The 26,536-nt window shown below is 29.6% G+C and overlaps 3 non-coding genes across 3 annotated transcripts; all 3 read right to left on the bottom strand.

Annotated features, from left to right (window-relative positions):
• Positions 1 to 6,139: 6,139 nt before the first annotated feature.
• On the bottom strand, positions 6,140 to 6,221 carry TRNAS-GCU. Its single transcript has one exon. It is a non-coding gene; the product is annotated as a tRNA-Ser (tRNA).
• A 12,827-nt stretch (positions 6,222 to 19,048) lies between these two features.
• Positions 19,049 to 19,129, bottom strand: TRNAS-GCU. Its single transcript has one exon. It is a non-coding gene; the product is annotated as a tRNA-Ser (tRNA).
• Positions 19,130 to 19,563: 434 nt separating this feature from the next.
• On the bottom strand, positions 19,564 to 19,645 carry TRNAS-GCU. Its single transcript has one exon. It is a non-coding gene; the product is annotated as a tRNA-Ser (tRNA).
• Positions 19,646 to 26,536: the final 6,891 nt, after the last annotated feature.

The raw sequence follows: 26,536 nt of genomic DNA, 5'->3' as shown, positions 1-26,536 counted from the left end.
AACACTCAAAGATATCAATAGCTATTATTAAGAAACTTTTATCATGATTATCAATAATAGACTTTTATCACTAATAGACTTACATCGTTGATATCTACATAAGTTTGATATCACTAATACATGAATATGACTGATATCTATAAAGTTCTATCACTAGTATCACTAATAATTGATATTATCGATATATAAATATTACGATACACAGATACATAAATATTTCAATTTTTGCCCTTCATTTTGGGTCATCTACGCTATTTTTTCAAGTTTTTACTGATAGACACCGTACTCTTAATGTCCTATAAAAAGAAAAAAAAATATTGAAATGTTTGACGATATCGTTCGCATTTTTCATTTTTTGTGAAATAAACTTGTTTAATAACTATTCTCATTTCTTATTTCAAACTTTTAAGAAATGTTTAGAAATGGTGCAAATTAAGAACTAGAAAAAGTAGTTTCTTTCAAATCCGTTTTCATTTACTATTTGTATTTAATGTTTCGTTATAATAATCAAGCTTGATGATTGGCTTGTTGGTGTTAAGTCACTTATGAATTGAGTACTTTCAAATCTTGAGTACAAAACTCAACCTCAACCAGAGAAAAGAAAAAATATATATATTAAAAAATAACGTGTACAATAAGATGAGACAAGGGAGGACAAAATTGAAAATTACAAAAATTCAAAAGTTGACTAATCAACGCTTCCATATTTTTAAATATTTTAAAACGGTGATATATTTTTAGATTTTTTCCTTATTTTGCTATCTATTACAAATATCCTTATTTTGGAAGGTTAAGATACAAAATATTGAATTATAAAATTTAGAAATCATTTAAGAAAAACAGAATTACATACATTTTACACAACTTTTACCCAATTAAAGATACCATTTATGCTGACATATTGTCATAATCCATCCACAATTCAAGATACCATTTATGCAGACATATTGTCATAATCTAAAACTTGAAGAAGAAAAAAAAAACATTATGCAACTAATAATAAGGTCTCAACATCTAATAAAATCTCATTCAAGTTCTGATTTGATAAAAATTCTTAGACCAACGTAAGAAACCAGATGAAAGGTAGATACATTTCTTAAGCCAAAATTGCATTAATCTAATTCACCATTTTATTTTCAATATATCAAAGAAAAAGTAATGACAAAAAACTAGCAAAAATGTGTGCAAGAATGAAGTAGAGATGAAAACACAATAAACTCAATTGGTGTGACAAAAAGACTGTACATGTAGGCGAATATAAAATTAAAAAAAAAAAAAGATTTCTTAAAAAATTTTAAGTATCTTATCATTAATTTAATGTGATAGTAAAAATAAACTAAAATCTTAAAATATTTTAAGTATTAAAATAGCAAGATTTTGATGTACATAACGTGATGAATAAAATGATTTAATGTGATACTAAAAAAACAAAATAAATATTGAAATGATAAATATAGATGATGAATACAATGAAATTTTTTTTTTTGGGGGGAAATCTACTACCAATTTAATTTAAGTGATTTTTTTAATGATAAATTTTGGCAATCAAATATTATAATCAAATATTAGAGATAACCAAATTTTAAACCAATAAAATCTATTCAAAAGTTCAAATACGTATATTATAATTTTTTTTAATAATTTAAATGTAAAATTTTGTAGATAAACCATAGTATTAGAAAAAAATCAAATTTTAAACACCAAAATTTACACATTAGTTATATAATTTTTTTAATGATACCAAATCTACACGTGAATGCACTACAACAAATAACCTTTTTTTATAGCATTTTGTTATAGCACTTTGAAAAATCTGCTATAAAAAAAACACCAGTCTGTTTTTTTAAGTTAGCGCTCTAAAGTTTAATTTTTCATTCCACTTTGTATGTTTTGTCGCTAAAAATTTAGGCTTCCATTACTTTTCCCCATTTCCCTTATACACAAACTTCTCTCATTGTCTCTCTCTTAACTCTAAATTCGTCTCTCTCAACTCTTAATCCTTCCCTCTCCATTGTCTTCTCTCAATCCCAGCTTCAACCTCTTCATCTCTTTATCCATAACCATATAGTTGGAAGGTTTTTATTAAAAGAAAATTCACACGTTTCACGAATGTGCTGAGTCATCAACCTTCATTACAAGAATTTTGGGCTTTAATATCGATTGAAAAAAGTGAAATCAGATGTATAATGTCGGTTTTATTTTTTTAAAAAAATGGGTCTTTAATGTCGGTTTTAAACTAACATTGTAGGAGTACCTTCAATGTTGGTTTTAAACCGACATTAAAGACCCGCTTAATTTTTCCCTCTTCACTCTCCCCCTATTTTCTTTTTCCTCTCATTCTCACACTTCTCTCCTCAGACCCTCTTCTTTCTCACTTCTCTCTTCCAAACCCTTGCTAATGGGTAGCATAACCCATACCGTCATGCAACCTGTGCAGGTCTGTTGTAGTGTAGATCTGGCTTCCGTGCAGGTCTGTTCGTCTGCAACCTGCGCCGTCGCACCCAGTTGCCCAGATATGATGTCGCCCGGATCCATGTGTCGTCGTTCGTTGTTCGATCTGAAGTTCGCGGTTCGTCGTTCGTCCAGATCAGTATGCTCTTCTTCTCTTTCCTCTCTTAAACTCACAACAATTTTTGTACTTATGTTACGCCTCTCAACTGTTTGCACAAATATCTCAATGTTACGCCTCTCAACTTTCCTCTCAGCGCTAGACGATTGTGTAGATATGTGTGAACGCTGGACGATCGTGAATCGTGTAGGCGGGCGCTGGATGATCGTATAGCCTGTCTCTTATACACATCTAGATGTGTATAAGAGACAGCTCTTAAACTCACAACAATTTTTGTACTTATGTTACGCCTCTCAACTGTTTGCACAAATATCTCAATGTTACGCCTCTCAACTTTCCTCTCAGCGCTAGACGATTGTGTAGATATGTGTGAACGCTGGACGATCTTCGATCGTGTAGGCGGGCGCTGGACGATCGTATAGCAGATGCGCGGGCGCTAAGCGATAGACTACACAATGGCGCTATGCGATGGGCATGAGCGCTAGACGATAGCCGTGATGCGCTAGACGATGAACAGATGTGTTGATCCGTGTGTCGCCGTTCGTCGTTCGTCGTTTGATTTGAAGTTCATCGTTCGTCGTTCGTCCAGATCAGTATGCTTTTCTTCTCTTTCCTCTCTTAAACTCACAGCAATTTTTATTCTTATGTTATACCTCTCAACTGTTTGTGTAAATGTCTCAATGAAAGCCAGCTGCGGTTTCACTTCAATATGTCTCTCTGCTCCTAGATTTGGGCCTACTTTTTATGTGTCTATAGCCTTTGAAATTTGATTTGATTAATGGTTTTGTTGTATATGATACATTTGTTGAAGTATTGGTAAAAGGCGTTGCCAAGAGTTGCTCCTGCATTAGGTATGCGTGAGCAAGAGCAGTGAAATCGAAATGTTGAGCACAAGGCGCTAGGTAGACGATTGTGTAGCAAATGGGTAGCACTACACGATGAGGTAGGCGATCATGTAGGCGGACGCTGGACGATCGTATAGCAATGCGGAAAGCTAAACGATGAGGTAGATGATCGTATAGCAGATGTGCAGAGCTAAGCGATGCGTTAAACGATCGTGTAGGCAGGTGCTGGACAATCGTTGATCGTGTAGGCGGACGCTGGACGACCGTATAGTAGATGCGCAGGCGCTAAGCGATACACTACACAATGGCGCTACGCGATGGGCATGAGCGCTAGACAATTGCCGTGTTGCGCTAGACGATGAGCAGACACACTACACAATAGGCGAAATGCTAAGTGATAGGTGATGACGTTAAGTGATAAGCGAATGCATTAGACGATAAGGCGTTAACGCTAAACAATGGAGGTAAACGATGGGCGCGGTAGCTAAACGATAGCCTATGCGCGAGATCGTTTACTAAATGATTGAGCTATACGATGGGCCGCTGGAGCTAAACGATAGATGCAGGAACTAAACGATTGATTGGCTTGAGAACAAATGCATTATGCTAATTAAATACACTAAAAGAATGTTTGACTCACAGTTTTAATAAGTTTTAGTTGATAACTCATAGTTTTAAAAAGAAGATTCTCTCATTTATTCAACTATTGAGTTTTCTTGTTTTGCAGGTGCAACAAATGAGTAAAGATTTGGTATCGCAACCTCTTTATGCTTTTTCTTGGGGAACTCTAGTCAAGAATTTTGTCTTGAATCTACCATTTATACACATTCCCAATAAACATGGTTAGTTGAATATGAATTCTGATCTCATTTTCACTTTCAATCCTTTGTCTTAAACTTTTTTTGTTTGTGATCCTTTGAACAACAGTGGTCAGACAAAGATGCCTATAACCAGACATTGCTGAAGCTAGGGGGTCTGTTCAAGAAGAATTATGAAGGGATCCATACTTACCAAGTGGAGAGGGACAGTAAAACTCATAATGTTTGTAAAATCATAATACTTGTATTACTTGTTATTTGTGTTTTCAAGGGCTAAATTATTGTACGGCTTTTAAATTATAATTTAGCAGAACTTGTGGATTAAATGTAATAGATTTGAAATCCATACATAAATATTATGTCATAACCACAACGTTCGATGATGATGTGTCATGTTATACTTTTTGACCAAAAAAATGGATTCGACAACGAAATTTTAAAAAACGGACAATAATTGATAAAATAGACAGATTCTGAGCTTTAATGTCGGTGGCAAATTTCAATAAATGGCTTTAATGTCGATTGCAACCGACATTAAAGGGCTTTAATAATACTATCTTTAATGTTGGTTGTCAACCGACATTAAAGCCCGAAATTCTTCTAGTGCTTAGCCATACACATTTTCGACTAGCCTCGTGAATTGCAAGAATTTCAGCATTATTTGAGGAAGTGATCGTTATAGTCTGTTTCACCGATCGCCATGATATAGCAGTTCCTCCACATGTGAACAGATAACTTGTTTGAGATTTAGTTTTGTGTAAATCAGATAAATATCCAGAAGCTGCATAACCAACTAGATCAAAATTTGATTTATTTGAATAAAATAAACCCATATCGATTGTTCCTCGGAGATAACAGAGTATATGTTTAATTTCGTTCCAATGTCTTTTTGTAGGAGAAGAATTATATCTAGCTAATAAATTTACTAAAAATGCAGTATTTGTCCTGATTGTTTCAATCCATATAATGATCTCTGTAACTTTATTGAATACCATCCCCGAAAATTTGATGTATATGTTTCAGGTACCTTAAATCCTTTTGGGATTCTCATATAAATATCATTATCAAGAGATTCATATAAATATGTTGTGACTACATCCATAAGATGCATATCCAGACTTTTATACACAATCAAGCCTATTAAATATCATAATATAATTGCATCTACAACTGAAGAATACGTCTCCTCAAAATCAATATCAGATCTTTGTGAAAAACCTTGTCCAATTAGTCTTACTTTATATCTTGTGACCTCATTATTTTCTTCTTTTTCTCACAAATACCCATTTGTATCTCGCAGGTTTAACACCTTTTGGTTGGGCTACAGGTCCAAAAACCTGGCGTTTTGAAAGTGAGTTTAATTCTGCCTCAATTGTTTCTTTCCACTGAAGCCAATCTTTTCTATGTCGACATTCTTCAACAGATTTTGGTTTAGGATCCTCATTTTCAGATATAATATCAAGAGCAACATTATACGCAAAAATGTTGTCAATAATTACATTAATTCGATTCTATCTTTTTCCTGTCATGACATAATTTATTGAAATCTCATTATTATCTTTAGGTATTTGGTCTCTAAAATGAAGAGTTCTTAAAAAAATAAAAGGTATAAAGATTTGAACATCTAAAATGAAAGTACACATCAATTATTGCTATGCTATATTAATGTTGATTTTTAGATGATAGAATATAGTTTAACGGGAGTATGAAAAAAATATATTTTTTTATATTGTCCAAATAAACATTAAATTTATATATATACATACATAACATTTTTTTCGACAAAAAATTATTAACTACTAGATGTGTCGTGATACTATAAATTTGCACATACCTTAACTGCTTGCCAAAATGACTTAATTGAACATACAAATTATTTTAAGATGTGTGATGAAACTAAAAATTTTCGTTACCTGAGAGATTTGAAATCTCGTGGGGAAACCCCATGTACTTAGCAAGCACACGCCTTAACCACTCGGCCAAAGCGACCTAATTGAACATATAAATTAATTTGATGAGTAGTTTTGAAACATCTATAATTTGATGAATAATATTACAACATTTGTAAGTATATAGGTATTTTTGAAACAAGTGACGAAGTTCAATTTTTTTTTTTTTTTTTTTGTGTGTGTAATTTATCCTTTAATTAAATTCAAGTTTAGTCTTTAAATTTATAGGTTCGTACATATTTGGTCTCTAAATTTTCACTGCTGAGTTCTTAAACAAATAAAATGTAAAAATATTTGAATATCTAAAATGAAAGTATACGTCAATTACTCCTAAGCTATACTAATGTTGATTTTTAGATGATAGAATATAGTTTAACGGAAGTATGAAAAAATAATTTTTTTCTATTTTTTGAATAAACATTAGCTTTATATATATATATATATATATATAAACATTTTTTTCGACAAAAGATTATTTACTACTAGATGTGTCATGAAACTATAAATTTGAGATTCGAACTCTTATGAGAAAACCCCATGTACTAAGCGAGCACATCAAACTCTCGCGGGGAAACCCCATGTACTTAGCAGGCACATGCCTTAACCACTCGACCAAAGCGACCTAATTGAACATATAAATTAATTTTATGAGTAGTTTTGGAACGTCTATAATTTGATAGTAATATTGCAACATTTGTAAGTATAGAGGTATTTTTTAAACAAGTGACGAAATTCAAAGTTTTTTTTTTTTGTGTAATTTATCCTTTAATTAAATACACGTTTAGTCTTTAAATCTTTAGGTTCGTGCATATTTGGTCTCTAAACATTCATTGATGAGTTCTTAAACAAATAAAAGGTATAAAGATTTGAACATCCAAAATGAAAGTATACTTCAATTACTGCTATGTTATATTAATGATGATTTTTAGATGATAAAATATAGTTTAACGGAAGTATGAAAAAAATATTTTCTTTTCTATTTTCCAAATAAACATTAAATTTATATATATATACTTAGCAGGCACGCGCCTTAACCATTCGGCCAAAGCGTCCTAATTGAACATATAAATTAATTTGATGAGTAGTTTTGAAACTTATATAATTTGATGGGTAATATTGCAACAATTGTAAGTATAGAGGTATTTTCAAATAAGTAACGAAAATTAAAGTTAACTTAAAGTTTTTTTTTTTGTGTAATTTATCATTTAATTAAATTCAAAGTTAGTCTTTAAAATCTTTAGGTTCATACATATTTGGTCTCTAACTTTCACTGATGAATTCTTAAACAAATAAAAGGTATAAAGATTTGAACATCTAAAATGAAACTATACATCAATTACTGCTAAGCTATATTAATGTTGATTTTTAGATGATAGAATATAGTTTACCGAACATATGAAAAAAATATATACTTTTTTCTATTTTCCGAATAAACATTAACTTTATATATATCATAATGTAATTGCATCCACCATTAGAGAATACGTCTCCTCAAAATCAATACCAGGTCTTTGTGAAAAACCTTGTGCAATTAGTCTTGTTTTATATCTTGTGACCTCATTATTTTCATCTTTTCCTCATAAATACCCATTTGTATGGTTTAACACCTTCTAGTGTTTGGATTACAGGTCCAAAAACGTGACATTTTGAAAGTGAGTTTAATTCTACCTCAATTACTTCTTTCTACTGAAGCCAATCTTTTCTATGTCGACATTCTTCAACAGATTTTTGTTCAGGATCCTCATTTTCAGATATAATATCAAGAGCAACATTATACGCAAAAATGTTCTCAATAATTACATTAATTCGATTCCATCTTTTTTCTGTCATGACATAGTTTATTGAAATCTCATTATTATCTTTAGGTATTTCACCTTCCTCACTAGTCATGTCGAGAATTTCTTTATGGGTATTTACATCCTCAACCATATATTTTTCACTATTAATTATTTTTCGTTTTCGAGGATTTTTATCTTTGGAACCGACTGGTCTACCATGCTTCTGGCGTATTCCAGACTCATTAGTGACAACTGGTTGTATTGGGATATCAATTTTTTATGGAACATTTGCGGCTGGTATATGTGGCTTAGTTACTTTCTTTGCATCTATAAATGCATCTGATAATTGATTTGCTATATTTTGAAAATGAATTATTTTCTAAACTTCAAGTTAACATTGGTCTGTACGAGGATCTAAATGAGACAATAATGATGCATTATGTATAATTTCTTTTTCCAACTTCTTAATTCCTCCACTTAATATTAGAAAATTTGTCTTATTAAAATAACAATCAGCAAATCGTGCAGTAAATACATCACCTGTCAGGGGCTCAAGATATTTAATAATTGATGGGGAATCATATTCAACATATATTCCTAATCTCCTTTAAGGACCCATTTTAATGCATTATGGTGGAGCAATTGGAACATATACTGCACATCCAAAAATTTTCATATGGAAAATATTTGGCTCATAACCATAAGTTAATTGTAATGGCGAGTACTTATGATAAGCTACTAGCCTGATGCGTACAAGTGATGTTGCATGCAAAATAGCATATCCCCATACAGATGAAGGAAGCTTAGCTCTCATAAGTAATGATCTTGCAATTAATTGCAAACATTTTATAAATGATTCTGCTAAACCATTTTGTGTATGAACATGAGCTACAGGATGTTCAATACTTATCCCAATTGACATACAATAATTATCACAAGCTTGAGATGTAAATTCACCAGCATTATTTAGACGAATGGTCTTAATTGTATAATCAGGAAATTATGCTCTTAACTTAATTATTTGATCAAGTAATCTTGCAAATGTAATATTTGGACTTAATAATAAACATACGTGTGACCATATGCTGGATGCATCTATTAATACCATAAAATATCTAAATAGTCCACTTGGTAGTTTAATGGGTCCACATATATCACAATGAATTCGTTTTAAAAATGCGGGTGATTCAGTCCCCACGTTAGATGGTGATGGTCTAATTATCAATTTTACTTCAGAGCAAGCATCACATGACAATTCATTAGATTGAAAAATCTTCTAGTTCTTCAATGGGTATCCATTTGAATTTTCAATAATTCTCCTCATCATTATAGATCCTGGATGACCCAATCGGTCATGCCAAATTGCAAATATGTCTGGATTCATGAACTTTAGGTTTATTGTTGCATATGTTTCAATTACTCGTATATGAGTATAATACAATCCAGAAGATAAAGCAAGCAATCTTCGAATATACGTTTTTCATTTGAGACAGTGGATATGATATATAGATATTCCACATTATTCTTACTATTGGTCTCAATATGATAACCATTGCAACGTATATCTTTAAAACTTAGAAGATTTCTCTTTGATTGACTAGAGAACAATGCATTGTCAATTGTAAATTTTGTTCCTCTAGGAAATTAATATTTACTTTTCTAAAACCTTCAACCAAGTTTGCAGAACCTGATATTGTATTTACTTTTGCTTGTAGCATTGTCAATTTAGAATTTTTTTTTATTTTTATTTGTAAGTATTGTATGTGTAGTTGAACTGTCTACTATCTTCTTTGCTCATTTTTTAAATACCCAACATATGAAAATGATCCATGTTTCTTTATTAAAAGAAAATAATTACAATGAGAAAAATAACACTTAAAATATACAAAAGTTACTAAAAAAACATGAAGATAGATAAAAGAAAATAACAATATTAAGCCTAGATATTCTCAAAGTCAAAAGAAACACTTGATCTGCCACCAACTGTGTCAATCTTCTCTTCAGGAGATTCAAAGAAGTCCGTCACATCCAAATTTATCATATGGGATGGGTCAAATATGTCTTTATTATGGTATGCAAAATTTGCTTCCACATTTTTCTCTTTTTCCTTCAGGGATGCTTGATAGAGGTCAACTAAGTTTTTTGACGTATGACAGGTACGTGACCAATACCCAGTCATTCCGCATCGAAAGCATTTATTTTCAACACTCTTTGAATTTTTATCTTGTGGAGTTTTTCCTTTGTGAGCATCATTTTGTGTGATTCTTTTGAAATTTAAATGATTAAAACAACCACCATGAAAATCATAATTATTTCTTCCTCTGCCACGGTCACGACCTCGACCGCGACCATGACCTCGATCACGATTATTATTAAAATTTATAACATTCACTTCAGAGAATGGTATTGTTCTTGTTGGTTGAGATTTATGATTTTTCATCAATAACTCGTTATTTTGTTCGGTCACAAGAAGACATGAAATTAATTTAGAATACTATTTAAAACCTTTTTCTCGATATTATTGCTGCAAGAGCATATTCGAGACGTGAAATGTAGAAAATGTCTTCTCTAACATATCAGCATCAGTAATTTTCTCTCCGCATATTAACAATTTTGAACTGATTTTAAATAATGCGGAGTTGTAATCACTTACTGATTCGAAATTTTGTAGCATCAAGTGCATCCACTCTTAACGAGCTTGAGGAAGAATAACTGTTTTTTGATTATCATACCTCTCTTTTAATTTTTTTCACAAGATACGAGGATATTTTATTGTAAGATACTCCATTTTCAATCTCTCGTGGAAATGATGACGAAGGAAAATCATAGTTTTTGCTTTGTCCTGACTGGATGTCATATTTCATTCTACAAGTTCATAGCATCCAGGTGAATTTCGGCATCGAGCACCCATGACAAATAATTATTGCCATTAATGTCAAGGGCTGTGAATTCTAATTTTGTAAGGTTTGTCATGACAATACTATCACAAAATATTATATTTATATTGAAAATTTAATATGTACTAAATATGAAAAATAATATTTAATTTATTAATTATAACGAAGAGGAAAAAACCGACATACCTTTAGGACCTACCTTTAGCGGAGAAAATGACAAAAGCTCGTGTTGATAATGTGTTATGAAAATTGAGGAGCACAATGAGAATATAGATATGAAAAATATAATATAATAATACTTTTATATAATAAATAAATAAATAATGAAATTATAAAATAAAATAACTAAATCATAAAATAACCAAAATCATGAAATTGGATAATATGAAAATTAGTGGAAGTGGAATTCTCACCAATAAAGGTGTTAAGATCCACCAAATGTCACTATTTACATAGGCACCAAGTATAGATACCAAGCATGAATAATTACATAGACACATAGGACAACATGAATGGTGACACATGGCCTTTGGGACACTAAGCAATGGATATCTATTTTCTATTATAATATTCATAATAATATTAGCAATCTTTACGAGACATATTAATCTTCACTCCACGATCCATACTACTCAAGAACCATCTATAAACTAATGTTAAACTTATTTAAGTACCAATTAAAAATCAAATTAGTTCGAGAAATAAATAGAAATGAAGTTTAAATTTGTAAGAGCTAAAAGTTTTTGGTTTGAAAATTAAAAAACCAAATAAAAACTAAAGTTAGGACAAAAAGTGTATTTTAATAAACCAATTTTTCTGCAACATGAGCTAGTATAGCACCTTCTATTGATTTACATATATATATAGATATATGCTATGAATAATAAATTAATAATTTAATTTGGTCGAAGGATATAATGGAATTAATTTGATTGGGTGTCTTTTGATCCATATTAAAATAATTATTCAGCATACTAAAGGATGTTTGGTTTAACTTTACACGTGTTTAATTTTTCAAAAATATCATTTGAAAAAAAAAATTAAAGTTTTTAACAACTTAAAATAGCTTTTGAAATCCTTTCAAAATCTATTTTAAACCGCTTTTATTGGAAAATTATTTCAAATGGTAAAATTGTTGAAAATATTTACAAGATAGAGAAAAATTTTAGAACTATCAATGATAGACGCTGATAGATATTGATTGACTTTTATCAGTGTCTATCAATGTCACCGATAAAAACTGATAAAAGTCTATTAGTGTCTATCATTGATAGTTCAAAATTTTTACTATATTTTGTAAATATTTTGATTTATTTTTTTATATTTGAAAACAACCCATTTTTATTGATATAAATAATTATTTAGTATACTAATGATGCAAACTTAATTGGGAACTCAAAAGAGTAATATTTAGGTGCGAGCTACCTTTACTTACACACGAACAAAATATTTTTTAATATTTTAAAAAGAAAATCAAATTACCAACCACTTTTAAATGGATACGACATGTGGCTGCACTCAAGTTTTATTTTATTTTATTATTTTTTTTTTTCTGATTTGAATGGTTGTGGGATTTTGGATGCCAAGGACAAGGTTAGGTTTTACTGTTTAAAATTATGATATTATCGTTAGATAACAATTTGATTTCTTATTTTTATTATTTGTTTTAAATTTTAGCTTATAAACATGGTTTTCTTTAGTTTAATTTCTATTTTATTTTACAATTATATGAGTTTGAGGGCTCAATTTTATTATTTGAGGATCAATTTTAACAACTATCGTAATTTTGATTTGAGTGTCTAATTTTAACACTTGTGTTTGAGAGTTTTATTTTATTTTTTACAATTGAAAGTTTGATAATATAATTGCAACTACCAGCATCTTTCATCTTGCTCTTTAATAAAAACATCTTTTAAAAACAAAAACAATAAAACTAGGTTTTAGGTCTAATTTTCATTCGATTCATAAATTTCAAGATGTTATACTTTTAGTTTTTAAATTTTTAGTTTGAATTCAATTTAGTCCTTAGGTTTCAAAATGTTACAATTTTACCATTGAGATTTAGGTTTTGTTTCAATTCTACCCCTAGGTTTTAAGATTTACACTTTTAACTTTGAGTTTTCACTAAATATTCACTTTTTAGTCTTGATGAGGATGGCTATCCAAATATCTCTGGTAATGACTCCATGATCTCTCTAGCAATGACCATGGTTTTATGCTTTTTAGTAAGCACATTAGATATGCTTGCTAAAATGTAGGTCCTGACTTTTTCATTAGCCCTGACCCATCTGTCATAGGCATCCCGAATATTTCGGGTTGCATTAGGATTGGGAAGAGGAGGACGTTCCTCTGTTCAAACGAATCTCAAGTCATCAACTATTAATATAGTATTTATGTTTGATTTCCAATTTGAATAACCCTCTCCATTGAACTTATTGGAGGCTAAGAGTTGTATAATTGAGTTTGACATGCTGAAGCATAAATAAATTCTATGAGTAAAATGCACCTAAATTCAATTTTAGCAAAAGTAATAAAGCACCCATACATCTTTATTTATTTGCAACAATACTTTATTGAGTCAGAATAAATGCTACCGAGGGGAAGTCAAATACTTGTTCACTAAAGCAAGACATTCTTGACTAAATACTATATCCAGAATAACTCTTATTCCTATAGTTATTTAGTTACCGTTTTCGGTCAATAACTTACTAACACTTAGTAACTCTTGTAAGTGTAACCCTCAATTTTTAGATTTCATAGAATAGTATGAATATGCCCCTGAAGTGGAAGACAATGTTCAAGCTGGAACTAAGAAACCCTATTCATTTATGAAGTTTGAGCTATTCTGAATATTATGTTACAACCCTCCGAGGGGATCACTGTAAAAATAACTAGCTAGTGCTACCTAAAAACAACAGTAGACGCAGCACAAGAATCTCAGGATTCCAATTAATGGAAGAGACCGTAGGATATGTTGACGCATTTCCTACACCCATTTATTATGAATTACTTCCTTTATTCACCTTGATATTGACCCATGCAAACAATTTCTGAATAGAGTTGTCGCAGTAAAAGTGACACGAAACCGAGCATGGATCTCATGATATGAACTCTTAGGGACGTGAGGGCTAAAAAAATATATCGTATATATTATTAATCTCCCATTGAATTGTTCTAATTGTTTGGGTATCTCTTGTACTTAGGTATATTTCGACTAAAAAACACTCTAAGTTTATGTGGTTTATCCAAGTATAACGTTTATATTTGGATTTAACATACGATGTTTAAGTGATAAAACCATTTTATTACCCCACACCGCTCACGCATGCTTATAAAACCAGTTAACAATGCTCAGTATTTTGGCTATAATCCCCAAGTAGCAGGTGTTACGTAAACTGTTAATTGAAATACCTCCAGCCTTAGACAGAATTATAGACCGATTGAGTTTGTAACCATGTTTTATAAGATTGACATATTTTAACTATTAAAATAAGTTGTTATTAAACCTAAGTGAGCATGCATCTTATCATTTTATAACTCTTATAAAATTATAGACATGCTATAACATATACTCAAGCATTCCATACATCAATATAACAATTATATTAAACTTATGAAACCCTAAACATGCATACTATATATATTATAACCAATTATAACATATATTGATGCATGAAACATGCTTTCCTATGGTGGGATTGTAAATCTATATGGCATACAATATGCACATACATATCCAAACCGACTTGAATCGGACCCAAACTGCCCGAACCGGCCCTCAAAGCTCAAAAAGAGGCTAAACCAGGCCAAAAGGGTTGAACTGGACCCTAGGCAGCTGAACCGATCGAATCGACCTACTCCCATGAACCAATTTATGAGTGCATGTGTTTCTGGTCTGGGATGAGCAGCGTTGCAACGACTCAAGCTTCAAGAAGAACAATGTTACAACGTTGTATAGGCAGCGTTGCGATGCTACCTGACAGTGGCTATTTTTTCCAGAATTTTTAGCTGACCTTACTTGCTTAAATCTTCAATTACAACCTAGTTTTAACTTTATTGACTCTAATAAAATTATAGACCCTTAATCACACATTAAGGCTCATCAAATAGAGCCACTTACAAATAAAAAACCATAATTAAAGAAGAATAATCTAATGCCAAAGTTGGATGAACATTATATCAGTCACCATAACATGCATGATTATAAATTCACCCACCAAACTCAAATTAACATTAATTGAGTGCTTAAATCGTGCTCTGATACCAATTGAGAGTAAACATGCATAAAATGGAAGCTAACAGAATCATTAACTAATCTAATTACACTTAATTTGAGTAATAAGCATGCTAAAACACAAAGTTTCAATAAAAAGGGTTTCAACTTGAATACCTTTGTAGATTTCCATTTGATCCTTGCTATATCCACGAAATTGACCTTCAATTTCTTCAGTAGACCACCAAGAATATCTTCTCTACTATTCTCAGCCTTGAATTGAGTGGTGGAGCTCTAAATTGAGAGGGAATCGAGAGTGGATTGAAGATGGTTTGAGAGAAAACTTTTTGACAGAATTTTCTTTTTCAAAAAAGAAAATGCATGTCTCCAAAATCTGATAGATCGTGTATTTATTAAGATTACTCATGCAAGCATTAAGTAAGTCAGCATTTTGATACTTCAAATTGCATTATAGAAGTGGGTTAGGTGTTGAAATGTAGAAAAATCCACCAAGACATCTCAAACTTGGATAATTCCACTAAAACTCAAAATTTCAAATTTAAATTAATTAATTATATTTAATTTAAAATTAAATTAAATATAAATTTAAATTAAATTAAATTTCAAAATTTGAGTTTTCATTTTAAATTATTAATTTTTAATTAATTAATTAAACAAATTTAATTAATTAAATAATATAATATCAAATATTAATTTAATAAAACACATAATTCACACATGAATCCTTATTCATTCAAACAATATTTAAATCATTATTTAAATATTTTGAACTCTCCAATTACATTTAACTTCAATAAATTTAAACGTTTATTATATCGAATATAATTATCCAAATCCTACTGAAATTGAATTTGAACATTTCAAATCCAAACCCTAAAAATTGAATTTGAACATTTTAAATTCATTTAATATTTTAATCCAAGGTTTAAATTTTTACGAGTTAGTAGAGGGACCTTATGGATCTACAGATCATGAGGTTCAACGATTTGAGATTAATCGATTAAACTCTTTAATCCTAATTAATCAATATTCGTTAACTACCAAGACATACCACTCTAGCTCAATAGTTGCACTCTTCTCACTATAGATATATTTTTGTCCACTTGATTTAACCATGATTAGTAAGTCGATCCTTTGTAGGTCGTTCAAAATTACCATTTTACCCCTGTAAATACATCTTGTTTAAGTCACCACTGATTCTCTATTGAACAATTAATTTATAGTTCAACTAATAAACCATGTCTCTCTCCATCATGAGATGGTGGGCCCCATTTGTTCAATATTATGAATCAGTACTCAAGAGAACAACCTATCTGTTAACCCTAAATGAGTAGGAGTGAATTCCATATTGCAGGACTATGTCCCCAACTATTTATCCGATTTTATCCCCAAAATGAGAGGTTTATTGAGCAGTGTTGTTGAACTACTCTCACCTATGTAGATCAAAAGATAATCCCGAATAAACAGGAGTTCATAGTTAGCTCAGGATTAAAGATCAAGTTACCCTAGGTCATCGAATTGAAATAGTCAGTTTTAACAGTAAACGATCGTTATAAAGAAAAGTGACTATTTCGTGGATCGGTTTATGCAAACGTTTTTTTTTTTGCATAGGATGCCCCCATTCGCATGTCTTCACATGAACGATTTCGAGATCACATTATTTGTATCAATATACAAAGTGGGTCACATCCATAGTGTCTCCAGGATGAGGTACACAGTCTCATCCATATACTTATAGACCTTTTAGGCTATATACTATAACTTGATCCTCTTTTATGTCTCTACATAAAGTTAAAGTATTCATACTCTAGCTATGGGTTCGTTTATTGGATTTTATTATAGAGTGCAATTTCAATAATATTATTGAAAATAGAATATGTTTCATATAGTACGAACTGCGAGTTTAGGACATTCCGAACATGGAGCAAGGAGTTGGTTATTATAGTCATAGATTATTATAGTTAGATTATAATAGTTTGTATTTAAAGTATAGATTATTTTAATTTGGGTTATGATAGTATGCTTTTGAGAGGTAAAATATTTTAATTTGAGAAGAAAAATAGTAAACACTGTAGTAAAAAATAAAAAAAATAATGAATGTAAAATAGTAAAAATTGTAGGAAATGGAGTTTTAAAATAGTGTTGACGGTAGCTAATTGAGGGTTTTGAAATAGTATTTAGTGTAGCTAGAGGTGGTTATCATAGTGTTAAAATAGTCCTTGCCCCAAGCATCCTTAAAAGTATGACTAGAAAAAAATGTGTTTTTTTATTAAAAAAAATATTTTTGTTTAAACATTTTTTTATAGAAATTCTTTAAAATACACTTTGAAAGTGTTTCAAAAATTATTTTGAACAATTGTCACACTTCAATTTTTTTCTAAAATAACTTATTTTAAAAATTAAATATTTAAAAAGTTAAATCAAATACAACTTGAAAGGTGTTTCCGAAAAATTTGGAAAAAAAAATGTATTTTTTGGTCGATGTGTGGGAACGCTTTGGAAGTTATCTAATTAGAAGGCTATTAAATGAATTGTTTTTAAAAAAGATTTAAAAAAGAGAGAAAACAAATCCCGTGTAAAAATAGAAAAGGGAAAAGACCCGACCCGATTAAGCCTCACGTTACTCGCTCCAACCAACTACCCCGGGAAATGTCAACGAAATTCCAAAGCTACCCAAACCAAACCATATGTTATTTCCCATATATACAAATTAATTAAATTTAAATTTTATATATACTCCTATACCTTCAAGATTTACAATATTGTCATTGACTGAAAGTATTGGTTTCTATTTCAAATGTTAAAAGGATTTGTATTTTAAGGGTAGTTTTGAAACGTCTATAATTTAGTAAGTAATATTGCAACATTTACAAGTATAGAGATATTTTTTAAATAAGTGATGAAGTTCAATGTTTTTTTTTTTGTATAATTTATCATTTAATTAAATTCAAGTTTAGTCTTTAATTTTTTAGGTTCGTGCATATTTGGTCTCTAAATTTTAACAGATGAGTTCTTAAGCAAATAAAATGTATAAAGATTTGACCATCTAAAATGAAAGTATACGTCAATTACTGCTATGCTATATTAATGTTGATTTTTAGACGATGGAATATAGTTTAATGGAAGTATGAAAAAAAATATTTTTTTTCTATTTTTCGAATAAACATTAACTTTATACATATATAGCATTTTTTTCGACAAAAGATTATTTACTACAAGATGTGTCATGAAACTATCAATTTCAGCTTAAAAATTTGTTACCTACGAGATTCAAACTCTTGTGATAAAACCTATGTACTTAGCGGGCACACGCCTTAATTACTTACCAAAAACGATCTAATTGAACACACAAGTTATTTTTAAATATTAACTTTTTATACATGAATGAAATATTATTTTGACAAAAAAATATTTACCATTAGATGTGTGATAAAACTAAAAAAATTCGTTGCCTAAGAGATTCAAACTCTTGCAAGGAAACCCCATGTACATAGCAAGCACACACCTTAACCACTTGGCCAAAGCGACTTAATTGAACATATAAATTAATTTGATGAGTAGTCTTTAAACGTCTATAATTTGATGAGTAATATTGCAACATTTGTAAGTATATAGGTATTTTTGAAATAAGTGATGAAGTTCAAAGTTTTTTTTTTTTTTTTTTTTGTGTGTGTAATTTATCCTTTAATTAAATTCAAGTTTAGTCTTTAAATTTTTAGGTTCGTTCATATTTGGTCTCTAAACTTTCACTGATGAGTTCTTAAACAAATAAAAGTATAAAGATTTGAACATCTAAAATGAAAGTATATGTTAATTACTGCTATGCTATATTATTGTTGATTTTTAGATGATAGAATATAGTTTAACGGAAGTATGAAAAAAATATTTTTTTTCTATTTTCCGAATAAACATTATATATAAACATTTTTTCGCGTTTTCTTCTTTTGTTGACTAAATTTTCGTCCTGAGAGATTCGAACTCTCGCGGGGAAACCCCATGTACTTAGCAGGCACACGCCTTAACCACTCGGCCAAAGCGACCTAATTGAACATATGAATTAATTTGATGAGTAGTTTTGAAACGTCTATAATTTGATGAGTAATATTGCGACATTTATAAGTATAGAGGTTTTTTTAAAGAAGTGACGAAGTTCAAAGTTTTTTTTGTATGTAATTTATCCTTTAATTATTTCAAGTTTAGTCTTTAAATCTATAGGTTCGTGCATATTTGGTCTCTAAACTTTCACTGATGAGTTCTTAAACAAATAAAAGATATAAAGATTTGAACATCTAAACTGAAAGTATACGTCAATTACTGCTATACTACATTATTGTTGATTTTTAGATGATAGAATATAGTTTAACGAAGTATGAAAAAAATATTTTTTTCTATTTTCCGAATAAACATTATATATAAACATTTTTTTCGACAAAAGATTATTTACTACTCTTGTGTCATGAAACTAAAAATTTTCGTCGCCTGAGAGATTCGAACTCTCGCGGGGAAACCCCATGTACTTAGCAGGCACACGCCTTAACCACTCGGCCAAAGCGACCTAATTGAACATATAAATTAATTTGATGAATAGTTTTGAAACGTCTATAATTTGATGAGTAATATTGCAACATTTGTAAGTATAGAGGTATTTTTTAAACAAGTGATGAAATTCAAAGTTTTTTTTGTGTGTAATTTATCCTTTAATTAAACTCAAGTTTAGTCTTTAAATCTTTAGGTTCGTGCATATTTGGTCTCTAAACTTTCACTTATGAGTTATTAAACAAATAAAATGTATAAAGATTTGAACATCTAAAATGAAAGTATACGTCAATTACTGCTATACTATATTAATGTTAATTTTTAGACGATGGAATATAGTTTAATGGAAGTATGAAAAAAAATATTTTTTTTCTATTTTTCGAATAAACATTAACTTTATATATATAACATTTTTTTCATTTGTCGCCTACGACATTTGAACTTTTGTGAGAAAACCCCATGTACTTAGCAAGCACACCCTTAACTTGCAAAATGACCTAATTGAACACACAAATTATTTTTAGATGTGTGATGAAACTAAAAAAGTTTCGTCGCCTGAGAGATTCAGACTCTCACGGGGAAATTCCATGTACTTAGCAGGCATACGCCTTAACCACTCAGTCAAAGTGATCTAATTAAATATATAAATTAATTTTAAACATTAACTTTTTATACATGAATGAAACATTCTTTTGACAAAAAAAAAAAAAAAAAAATTTACCATTAGACGTGTGATGAAAGTAAAAAAATTTATTCTCAGGCTCTCTTCAAGAAATCCCATGTACTCAGTAGCTACCCATCTTAACCACTAGGCCAAGGCAACATGTTTGAAGAACAAAACTATTTTAAGATATTAAATTATGATGAAAACTTAAAACTTATTTTATTGAAAATCGTACTCCAAAATATTCAATATTTTTTTTAAAAGAAAAAAGTTATGGTGGATACAATTTGTTTAAAATAACAATGAAACCAAATTAAAATAAATAAACACATAGCTAATTTTACACTCCCATAACTAAATATAATGCTTGAATTAATATTAATTTCTTAATACTCGATAAACATTTACCAAATCATAATGGAAAGTGGTGTAATCGTAATCAGATTTCATTCATGGAGGTGGATCAACCATAATAAATTTGAGTCGCAAACATAATTTGGTTATTTTTTATCGCGTTTACTTAGAATTACAAATTTGTCACATTTATTGTTATTGTTTTTATTAATACTGTAATAATAACAATATATGTAACGATAATAGTAACGGTAACGATAACGGCTAGTGGGTCTCACATAAATTTCAAAATAATTAGATTGTACACCCCCAATTTCCCAATCAAAGTGTGGTCTTTGATTACAAAATTCAAAGTGGATCCCACATTTTATTAAAATTACGAAATAAAATAACAAATGTAATCAAATGAGGTATACTCTTCAAATTATCATTGATTTATTATGTCTATGATGGATACACGAGACCTTAATCAATCTAATCCAAAAAATTTAATCAATTGAACTAATTCAATAGAAATAAATTTCTAATCCAACCTAATTTCGTTGAATTTTGTCTTCGAGTCATTTAAATGAAGAGCTGAAAAGAAAAAAAAAATACACTAATCACGTTTTTTTTCTTAATAATATGGCGGTTATTGGATGTGTAGGTCATAGTCAACCAGAATCTGTTCATAAGAAACAGCGTCAACCGTTCAGTATGGTAGAAAATTGTTATTTAAATAATCTTAGTGGAATATTAGTCAAACGTTGAAACGCTGTCGTTCAAAGTTTTGGTGCTCCTCTTGTATATTGTGCTCGCGCTTCTCCAACTGCCAAGAGGGTTCCTTTTTACATCTTCATTTTCTTTGGTGTGCGGTGTTTGGTTTAGATTCTACATATTCATTCAATTTTTGTTACTTTAAATCTTAGTTTGTTTGTTGAAGTTTCTAACTTTATAATATATATATATATATATATATATATATTATAAAGTTAGAGTTTTAATATTTTTTGTTTGTTTCAAATTCAAATATCGCTTTCATCTTTATACTTTTGATTTTGATTTATTTTGGTTGATGTATTTTCAAAATGTTCATTTTGATTTTGTACTTTCAATGTTTTTCATTTTGATTCCTATATTTTCAAACTTATACTTTCAATTCAAGTTTGATTCATTTTGGTACTTGTATTTTTTAAAAGTGATCATTTTGGTTCCTTTATTTTCATTTTTATAGGACAAAATGATTACTTTTTGAAAATTCAAGAATTGAAATGAATCAAAGGGACCAAAATGAACCAAAATTGAAAGTATAAAGACAAAAATGAACATTTTGAAAGTACTAGAACCAAATGAAATAAAACCAAAAGTATAGAGACCAAGATAGTCATTAGGCTTTTTTTTTTTTTATAATAAAAAAAAAGGTTTCTTGTTCTTAAAATAACACTTCTTATTTATTGACGTGTGAATTTTCTCATGTCCATTTCCACTTGGTTGCTCTTCAACTGAGTTGACATGCACAAGAATCATATATGTCACACTAAGTATGATATCGTGTTACATAAATATGGATGTCTGAATCAACAAAATCTAAGTGTTTAATAGGGAAGTACTAGCTAAATGCTTGCCTGTTGGGGGTTAAAATTATATTTATATGACTCTCGTACTGTCATTCGCTTAGACCTTTTGCTCTAATGATGGTGTTAGAGGTGGACATGTCGAGGTAATTAGGTGACAAATACAATTAACTCAACTGGATGATCACCTATTTCGTGTGAGGGATTTTCAGCTCGATATGTTTGGCTCATCCTTTGGAGATATCTTGTACTCTTATGTCAATGTGGACTTCAAGTGTCTTCTATTTCCCTTAATAAGAAACTAGTTCTATAATGTTAATATGTAAAAAAAAAAAAAAAAAAAAAAAAAAAAAAAAAAATTATATATATATATATATCGATTATTAAGGGAAAATTAAAAAATCTAAATTACACGTAACTTTTTTTACTTAAAAAGGATTAAAAGGGTCTATTTTAAAAATTCATGAACCAAATTTACGGGTAATCTTTTCTAAAATTAAATATATATGTGGATAATCTTTCAAAATAATAATTGTGTAGCTAAGTATTGTCAATGAATAATCAATTAGACGTACACGAAGAGAAGTTTGTAAATTGAGGATTAAGGCGGACGAAAACTAACAGAAAATGCATCTCTCCTCCCACGCGAAAATTTGTTCAATATTCTTCTTTCAAAATACAACCATCTTTTAAAATAATACATTTAAGAGTATGACCCCATTTGGAAATCACTTAATTTTTTTAAAATTTGAGCTTATTTTTAGTTTTTAGTTTTTTATTTTTAATTTTCATAATTTAAGTCGATTTGATAACCATTTCATTTTTAGTTTTTGAAAATTGAACATATTTTCTCGTAATTTCTTACATTGATTTGTATCTTTCTTAAGTAAAATAATCAAATTGTCATCAAAATTCTAAAAACAAAAATTACTTATTAAAGACTTTTTTTTATTTAGTTTTTCAAAACATTGATAAATTAATAGTAGATAGTAAAACAAGAAATTTAGAGATAGACTTAATTTTAAAATCTGGCTTCGTTTGGTAACTATTTCGTCTTTTATTTTTTATTTTTGAAAATCAAGCCTATTTTTTATCCCATTTGTTACAATAATTTGCATATTTTTTAAGTTCAATGATTAAATCCTGAGACAAAATCCAAAAACAAAAACAAAATTTTAAAAGCTAATTTTGTAGTTTTCAAATTTTGGTTTGGTTTTTTGAACAATTGACAATAAATGAAGAAATTTGGAATTGGAAGCAGTATACATAGACTTAATTTAAAAAAAAAAAAAATAATTACCAAAATGGACCTAAATAATTAACAAACCTATCTTTTTAACTTGTTATCCTTGTTTAAGAGACATTTAAAGTTATAGTAAAATTTTAAATTTTAAAAACATTTATAAAAAAAAAAATTATACTATATACTTTTTATAATTTTTTTTTGGATTTTGAAAACACACATGAAATAGATACTAAATAAAAGAAATCTCAGAGGTAATAACAGTGTTCATAAACTTATTTTTTTAAAAACTAAAAATGTCAAAAATCAAGAAATTATCAAACAAAACCTAATTAAGTATTCTGATGAATCATATTATTGGATCGAAATTCAAAAGAATGGTAGTTGAATGAAAAGCATGGTAGTTGAATGCAAATAATTAACATTTTTTTATTTTTTATTTTTTATCTGTTTATTATTATTTTTTTTATTATTAATAATAATTAAGAAAAAAAAAGAGGTCTGAACAATACGACCTCTCTCTCTCAAGTCTTTCCAGATTTGTTAACAAAGTCTCTCAACTATCTATTATATTGTCATTTATTTGACTAAGTGAAAAAAGAGTAGAGATAAATAATAATAATAATAAAATATCCCAACACTAAATTTTGAGGTAGTTGGGTATGAAGAGAAAACAAAACTGAAATCAGCAAACCTGTCTCAATGAAATAATAATTCAATAATACGTAGATGTTAAACAAATATCAACATTAATTTTCTTTACAAAATAACTGATTATTTATTACTGTGACTATACTTTTAAAAATATATATATCCGAACCTTTCATCTCACTTGTGTTGTTTTTTCTTACAAAAGGATGGAAAAATGTTTTATTAATACATTGTGTAAATTTAATACAAACATTTTGGTAACAATTTTAATTTTAGTTTTATGTTATTGAAGTTCTCACCCTTTTTTTGAAAAAAAAAAAGCTTGGATTCTTAGTCAAAATTTGGAAACAATAACAAGTTATTGAAAACTACAACTTATTTTGTAACTATTTGAGTTTTGAAAATTGTGTTTGTTTTCTCATTTGAGTTTTGAAAATTGTGTTTGTTTTCTCACAAATTCTTTATTAATGATGTTCATATTCCTTGGGTAGACATTTAGTTCATTGTCAATTTCCAAAAACAACAATAAAATTTTGAAAATTAATTCGTTTCGGCCTTGTCTGACAATAATTTTGTTTTATGTTTTTTGTTTTTGAAAATTAAGTTTATTTCCTCCACATTTCTTACAATGATTTGTATATTTCTTAAGTAAATGATTGAATTCCTAACCAAATTTAAAAAACAAAAACTACTTTGTTTAGTTATCAAAATTTGGTTTAGTTTTTTAAACCATTCGTGAAAAGCATATAACAAATGAATAAATTTGGAGGTAAAAGTAGTGTCTATAGGCTTAAATTTTAAAAACAAAAACAAAAAACAAAATAGTTACTAAACGGGGTCTTAGTTTTCAAAATATGACTTTTTTTTTAACAATCCTAAAAATGTAAACAACAAAACATTGAAACCACTAGTAAATGATGTTTTTAGGCTTGATTTCTCTTCTTCTTCTTCTTCTTCTTCTTCTTCTTCTTCTTCTATTAAATAACAAAAATCAAACGGTCACTACAAAAATTTTGGGCTTTAATGCCAGTTGAAAAAAGTAAAATCAGATGTATAATGTCGGTTTTAAAAAAAAAAATAGATCTTTAATGTCAGTTTTAAACTCACATTGAAGATGGGCTACAATGTCGGTTTAAAACCAACATTAAAGACCTCTCTCTCTTTTTTTTTTTTTTTAACTTTATTAAAAAATATCTTCTCCATTTCATATCAAATCTTCTCTCTCCTTTCACTTCTCTCTTATCAAACCCTCTCTTCTCTCCTTAGCTTGGCCGTGCACATCACTTCTGATCGTCGTCGTCACTGGTGTTGCTTGGATCTCCGTTGTCGTGGGCTTCTTCCAGTGGTGGGTCATCATCGTGGGTGTTCTCCAGTTGTTTTTCGGTTGGTTTTCATCGGCACGTGGGTGTTCTCTGGGTGTTCTTCGCCGGCGCGTGGGTGTTCTTCATTGTTCTTTGCGTGTTCTTCTGGTGGTTGTTCGTCGTGGTTGGGCGTTCTTCGTCGTGGTTGGGTGTTATTCTCCAGGTGTTCTCCGGTTGGTTTTTCGGTGGTTGTTTGTCGTGGTTGTTCTTCAAGTGGGTCAGCTCGCTGTTTGTCCAGCTAGTTTCAGTTGTAAAGGTGGATCGCCGATGTGGATATATAGATTTAGTTTGAAAAGTTGGCTTGATTTTTTAAAAATATGGATAGAAAGTGGATAAGAAAATAAAGAAACTTATAAGTAAAAATAATATATATAAGTTTATTTTTTTTTAAAAAAAATAATTACCTTAATAAAGCCTTATATTTTGAATTTTAATGACAATAGATGGCTGATGGCAGATGATAAAATAAGCTGGTTAATGAATTATTTTTGCCTTGTTAATATTTAGTTTTGAGAGATTGCTTTTGCAAAAATAAAACAATTATTATTATGTGCTAAGATCAGCTGAGCTCAATGGTGAGAGGAAAATGCATTCTTTTGATATGCATTAATTTCTATGTGCTGATGGTCATATGTTGAACTGAGGAATATGCGTTAATCGTGTATGCGATGACCATGCATTCCTATCACAAGTTTTCTTGCTCTCTTGCCAAGTATAGTGAGAACGCAAGTTTCTCAGGATGATCCGAGGTTGAACATAGGGACTTATAACTGTATGATGTTTGCAATGTATTTGAGACGATGAATAAAAGTAAAAAGAAAGAAGCTAATGGATTACGCGCTACTCCTACTCCTAACTAAACAAATTGAGCAATGGAAGTTTGACTATGAGAATTGGTAGAGATGCGGCAGCTGTTAACGTGTAATAAGGTGCATGGAGAAATAGAATTGTGGAGGGAATAAATTTACCGCATCATTATGCTTCGTCGCAAGAGTAATCCTGGCTCGCCACACTAATACATCGCACACCTCTCGTTGGTCAGTCGCATGCTTATATCTCTATAACGCATGGTTGCATTGAGCAT

The sequence above is a fragment of the Benincasa hispida genome, chromosome 9, assembly GCF_009727055.1.
Source record: "Benincasa hispida cultivar B227 chromosome 9, ASM972705v1, whole genome shotgun sequence".
In the NCBI taxonomy this organism is placed as follows: domain Eukaryota; kingdom Viridiplantae; phylum Streptophyta; class Magnoliopsida; order Cucurbitales; family Cucurbitaceae; genus Benincasa; species Benincasa hispida.
Note: the sequence above shows the minus strand (reverse complement) of the source record. Positions and strands in the feature narration are given on the sequence as shown.